This window comes from Syzygium oleosum, unplaced genomic scaffold, assembly GCF_021117445.2.
Source record: "Syzygium oleosum isolate NSW1041296 unplaced genomic scaffold, Sole_v2.1 Sole_v2.15, whole genome shotgun sequence".
NCBI lineage: Eukaryota > Viridiplantae > Streptophyta > Magnoliopsida > Myrtales > Myrtaceae > Syzygium > Syzygium oleosum.
This window is the reverse complement of record NW_026607499.1, coordinates 7,381,283-7,388,163: the sequence shown is the minus strand read 5'-3', so window position 1 is coordinate 7,388,163 and position 6,881 is coordinate 7,381,283.

Genomic DNA, 6,881 nt, shown 5'->3' with positions numbered 1-6,881 from the left:
TGGTGAGCTTTACTATCCCAAAATCCTTTATCCTTGGCAAGTGGCTTGTCTTTTAAGCCTTGGTAATGAACTTCATCTATCCCGATCTTTATCCTTAGCTGGCGGCACATCCTTTATGCTCTGATGGTGATAGCAATCTATCCTTCATCTATCACGCATCATCCATTTATCACTCAAAACACACTCAGCCCTCCCCTCAACCGCATCATCGTCCCATTGCAATCGAGCATATATTGGCATAGGAAATCACTGAAAAGCTACTCTAAGAAAGTTAATATTGTTCAAGATTCGTATCCGTGACCACGCTCCGTCGCCCCTCGGTTTTTTCCAATTGAACTGAGAGGGGACTCGGGTCACCACCTGTACAACTTGCAAGCTCATGCTCTCCCTGGACCAAGTCCGATGAAAACGTTCCGCAAACCCACACCAACGTGACCCAAATGGAATTGATCAAGAAAAGTGGAGAATTTCATCATCCAAAATAATGAATCAACCCAGTAGCATGCAGCCCAGTGGTAAGCGATTGGATCGGATGGGAATGTTTAGTTTTAGGTGCGGGGTTCGACTACGGCGCTTTGTAAAGAGGCAGAGTAAAAGTTTGAGAGAGAAATGAGAATTAGAGTAGGATAGACTAAAAAAAAAATCAAATGAATCCGAATCATTGGAATTTCGACCCCGCTCAAAACAAGAAAAAATTGAATCGCAAGTGAACATAAATTAGACATGGCCCAAATCCATGCAAAACCGAACATCGAAGTGATAAGAGTTCGAGACCATCCAGACCCAAAAGTTGTTTGAAAACTCGAACATGCTTGACATAAATCCAAAATCGACCAGTATAAAAGATGGCAATTTACTTCGATATACTTTCTAGATCTTTTAATTGTTGTAACAAAAGAAATGTTCATAAGTTTTAGCTTCGTCAGGTTGTTGCGGTTTTCATTCTTGTGATGCTAATCATTTCAGGTCCGGATGGATTGTTACTTCTATATGTAAACTTAGTAACTAGCTATTAATTGTAACTATTAAATATTACGTCTTTGAATTGAAAATTTTGGCTACTCAAGCTGGGTACTTTTTTTTTTGTATGATTGCAAAAAAAAAAAAATTGGTCGAGACAATATAATATATGGTGGGTAGGAGAGGGCCATCATACTGGGTTCGATTAGACCTTGGGCTCAGTAGTCATTTGACCAAATTCTCAGCTAACACACACACCACACAGCAAATATCAATGTTTGTTGCCACGTTTGTGATGGCAAATTCAACCACATGCTCTCGATTTTAGTCTCAGATAGTATGTTCTTGCCAAATGAACTGTACGCCTCATCAAGTAAGGGTCATGTCACGAACATTTGTCTATTGTTGAATGGCAATCGCAGCTACCCTTTTTTGAGTTTGGAATATATTTGAATTTCACGCAAAGGGAAGTCTCGGCATATGTTCGTTACTGAATCTAGTGATCGGCCACAGATCGTTTATGGTGGTAGTTCTGTTTTTTAGAAATGAGAGTATGCTTCTAGTTATGGACCGAGCTTTGTTATTTACTTTTTGGCTTTTGTTTCGTTCTGTAGTTGTTTTGGATTTTCTTGTGTTGATACACCTCTCGAATATTATGAATGGCATCTTTCTTTCAATTAAAAAAAATTGATAAAATTGGAAAAGGTTATAACTTAATTGGAAAATCTTCTCAAATTTCTTCACCGAACCCTATCAAATCGCCAGAACACAATGACTGACCGACTCTATTCATATAAAAGCTGATTTGACTTTTAACAGAACGGGGAATAAAATAAAGGTGGGTGATTAAGGAGTTGTTCTTATTGGAAATCAGGTAACAAGTTCCCCGGCAAGCCGACAATTCTGCGAGGAAAATGTCCTTCGATTGAGATCATCAGCAAAGACAGAAGACAAGAACAAAACAGACATCATATCATATCCCAACCACCAAGAAAATTTTATCAAAATTAGAAAGGTGGATCTTCCTTAAGTACCTCATGCCGGGCGTACATGAAATTGTGTCTGCGCAATTATAGCGCAAATAGCTTGACAAAGAACAGGCCGTGCCGTGCTTTTCCCGCACTCCCCATTTCATGTTTTTATATTGCCCATAATGGAATAGCTAGCTCTAGTTGCTACATACACATGCTCAAAAATTAATAAAAGACGTCTTTTATTAGCGGATATCATTAGGAAAAGCAATATCACATCCAAGAAATCGAGTTTAATTACGTCTCGGTGCGAAAATAATATCTCTCACACTAAGGAAAAAATTTACAATCTGAAGCGAGCATTTTACCCTTTTGGAATCGACTCGGCCATGAAAAAACAAACGTTTACATGCGATTGATAAGTACATTGGAAGTCCTAAAAACTTATCACAAAAGTGTAATCGAGTCCTAAAACAATCAGGTCCTAAAACTTGCCAAATTGATCTAATCAAATCCTTCCATGGATTGCACTTTTTGAAAGTTTTAGGACTCGATTGCATTTTTGTGATAAGTTGTAGGATTTTTAGTGCACTTATCCCGACTTTCTTATCATGAAATTATGGGAACGAAAAGAGAGATAGGGGGGTTAAAATTATATAAAAACTCGACTTTCGTTTGTAGTCGCCCGATAAATATTCAAGAAAATAAAATCTCAACTACCAGGATGAAGCTAAACTAGGAGGAAATCTCCAAAGTTCAAACCTTTCCCCATCAATCAAGCACTCTCTACATCTTCCGCATGCTTTCGGTTCAAAAAAGCCAGATATAATTCAAATGGTTGGCTTTGGCTGGCTTGACCCCAAAAAGTCTTTTAATATACCATAAATACGAAAATGGAAGTGGTTATGACAATGACTCATTATTTAATACATGTTGATTTTTCCTTTGTGATATCAAAGCCACTAACTCAAAAACGTAGACTTCAGAAAGGAGAAATGGCAAGAAATTGCACCATCGACTTCACAAAACAAAAATTTACAATCTCAACTGATCTCTAAAACAATGAATTTCTGAATTTTTCCCACCGGGACAACGAAGGAAACAAAGTTTCTAGCGGCTAGCGCGTGCTCGCCGCTCGGGCTCAATCTTTTGTATTTCGTTCTGATAGCCAACTGTCAAGCCCGTTTGTTTGCACCGAGCAAGAATTTGTATGCGAATTCATGTGCTGATTTGTGCTAAAATTTGTGTATTATGAAAATTTCGAACTAAGAAAAAGTCGAGTGTGTCCGCTGCAAGACTTAAACTTAAGCAAAAAGCGAAAAATTAAAAGTTTGTCTAGACAATACGTTGTAAAATGGATTATAAGTGAACAAATGATGAAATTGTGATTTAATATTCAAAAATTTGTGCGCTAGATATTGATTACTCGACTGTTGAAATTTTGGTTCTAGTGTCGGTAGTTTTTCAAAGTTTCAAAGTCTCTAGTGCGTAAAAGTTGGTGTGCTAGAACTCTTTAAAAGAAGAACTTTCATCAAGGTTACATATTACATTGAAAAGTAGGCGTGCCCAACCGTACACCGACGGTCAAGAAGGGTTCGCTTGTCTTAAATATAGTTTTGGAATATGAATTTTGGAGCATCACATTGAAATAAATTTTCTTGACTAAATGCGCATGCCCATTAGTCAAAAAAATTTTGTCTCCTAATTATTGCTGAGATCGAATTTCAGATCAAATAATTGAGGTTAGAAGGATGGGGAAGAGAAGAAGAATTTCCTGTCTTTCACACCAGTTGTTACGTTCAAATCAAGAGTTAATTACACTTAAAATCATAAAAATAAAGATTTGCGCTTAGGTTTGGTTTCTCAAATGAAGTTGTATTGTGATTGGTGACTAGACAATGTGTTGGGACGAGAGGCTCGGACGCGGGCTCTTTCTTGGCGATCTCCCTAGATCAAGGTATCAGATTTCTGTGGCTTGCTTCCAATAAATGGTAGTAAAACCGATGGTTGATTGGTAAATTGGACTCAACAAGGACTCTTATGGATCTTCGCGGTTGCCGGGTACAATTTTCCATCACGGTTCGCTCCAAGAGGAGACTACGAGTGAAAAGCGTGTTTGTACCGATTGGTGATAGGGGTGTGAAAAGGAATCGGGAACCACCCGGACCGCTCGGAACCGAACCAGATCGACCCGGAACCGGCGGTTCCCGTGAGGACCGGTCCGGTTCCCAATTCTAATTTACTAGAACCGGTTCTCCGGTTTTCGATTCTAGGAGTGGAACTGCTCACTCGCCCACCCTGATCGAACCGGTAATATATATATACATATATAAAATTTTTAAGAAAATTTTAACCCAAAAAAAAAAGAAACATTTTTAGAAAAATAAAAACCATAAAATCCCTAATTTGAAGCTTGACTCTCAACTCCGATGAACTCACGACTGCGCTTCGAACCGTTCATCGCCTCCCTCTCTCACTCTCGATCACCTCCATTTGCATGAAACACCCGAGAACTAGACTGAACCAATGGTCTGTTTCTCGGGTGGATCCATAGAACCAACGGGCAGTTCCCGGTTCCAATTTCTCGGAATCGGTCCTTAGTGGGCGGTTCCCCGTTCTATGTTGAGAATCGCCAACCCGGACCATACTCACCCCGAGTTGGTGATGATGAGAGATTCGGGATGAGATATCTTGATGTGGAAATATACCACAATTGAAGGGGGACAATGTCTAGCACAGAGATCACACATGAGGAAGACTTTTAAAATACATATGTGAATTGTGTTAGAAAAGTCTCGTATCAAAAAATTGGTGTGGCTTGAAATAGTTTATGTGAGCAAGGGGTGTGCTGTGTGTGCTGATTGGCAACTCTTCTTGTCGATTACATCGTGATCCAATCAAAGAGTATTTCAACGGAAAATCTAATCTTAAGATTTTTGAAAATTCCTTTAAGAGATTAAAGATTATTTCACGAGATATTGTGATAACTAGACACTATAAGAGTTGTTGGATAATCCGAGGTTAAAAAACATCGAGAGTGTTTGCGTGACTCGAGTATGATTGTATTTTCCTTTATATCGCTTGATCAATAGTGAAATTCCGTGCTACTCCTCCCGTTAACATAAGTCACACAGACTGAACCACATAAATTTGGTGTCCGATATATTTTCTTATTCTGTATATTTTAATTTTCGATAACTTGTTTCTGTATCAAAATAAATGAAGTTGTGTTAACATATGAAAATCTACCCAATTTGAGCTTCACCGTTTGGAACTTTATGGCGAAGGCGAAAGTCAGTCACCCCCATTGACCATTTAAATGGTATTAGATATATTAAAATCAATTTACAAAACTTTTATATCAAGTACTGTTAACATAAGTCACACAGACTGAACCACATAAATTTGGTGTCCGATATATTTTCTTATTCTGTATATTTTAATTTTCGATAACTTGTTTCTGTATCAAAATAAATGAAGTTGTGTTAACATATGAAAATCTACCCAATTTGAGCTTCACCGTTTGGAACTTTATGGCGAAGGCGAAAGTCAGTCACCCCCATTGACCATTTAAATGGTATTAGATATATTAAAATCAATTTACAAAACGTTTATATCAAGTACTGTGGCGAACTGCTATACTCACTGTTGAATATGGGTCACTTGTTTGCATATGTAGCAACAGTCTACCACATTAGGTTCGCCAAGTATTAGCAAACTTGGAATTGCTGTAAGCACGTTGATGGACAACTTGTCCTCGCACTTCACCTAGAAACAATTAGTTTCCGGAAAAGCAGATATATTCCATGAACAAGCCAACCATCCAGCCAGGCTTAGACTTCCTCAGTTGTTACCCGGTCTATGAGATTAAGATGTATTTTATGAGCCAACATTACCTACTTCAAAGGGGGTTTTTTCTTTTCTTTTTTAAATCAAGTGAACGAAGATCTTGGGTCTTGTAATGCCAATTCCGTATAGTATGGACCTGAGCATGTCTTTAAAAAGTTTCACCTCGGTCCTCATCCAGAACTCGAGATCACCATGATGTAAAACAACTAAAAGGTATTTTATCTCCTTGGAGAAGACAAAAATACAGGAGGAACTTAGGGGCGCAGGGCGTACGGACACCGGCTAGTTAAAATAAAGAACGCATTCTCAGAGCCCGCTGTCTCTATATAATAAATGGACCGGTCACGGAGGCTCTTGTGAGAGCACGCAACATAGCTGCTTTTTCTTTGTCATGTCATTTTTTAGGGTTTTTCTCTATACAGTGTGGTAATATGATGGATGGATTAGATGTACATCACTTCACTACAAGCACCCGACCTAAAGTACGTGTTCATTCCCGTTTTCTATCTTTATAATAAAAAGCATGCGTATCACATGGCGTTGGAAAATGGCAATCTCTTAGTTAGGTAAAAGAACATAAACAAAATAATTGGTTGGATTTCTTAGCGGGTCGGGTCACCTGTACGCTTGTTTGTGAACGTTGCCCGTTGTATAATAATGACATGAAAGTTAAGTTTCGCGATTTACATGAATAAAAAAAACTTAGGGTTGAAAAAATGGCTCCGACTTTTAGGGACTTCGAACAAATCCTTTTCTACGACTTAATTATTAGTGTGTGCTTCATACTCTTCATCGATAGGAAGGCACGGAGGTCCTGCACCCTGGTGAGCGGGCGGAGTTCCGACTGCCTCGGCTGGGGTCATAGGAGGCAACCCCCACGACACCAGAAGACTATTATAAATTGGGCCCGTATTTATTGATAGTTTGAGTTTGAGCTCATGAATAGCTATTGAGTATATATAAACTCTTTCTCTTGTAATTGAAAATTGTAATAGAGATTTTGTAAATGCTAATTATCGTGGAATCCTCCACTACATGTAGCCCTATTGTAAAGGTGAACTAACATAAACCTTATGTCGCGATTTTTCTTTCTCGCTTTTA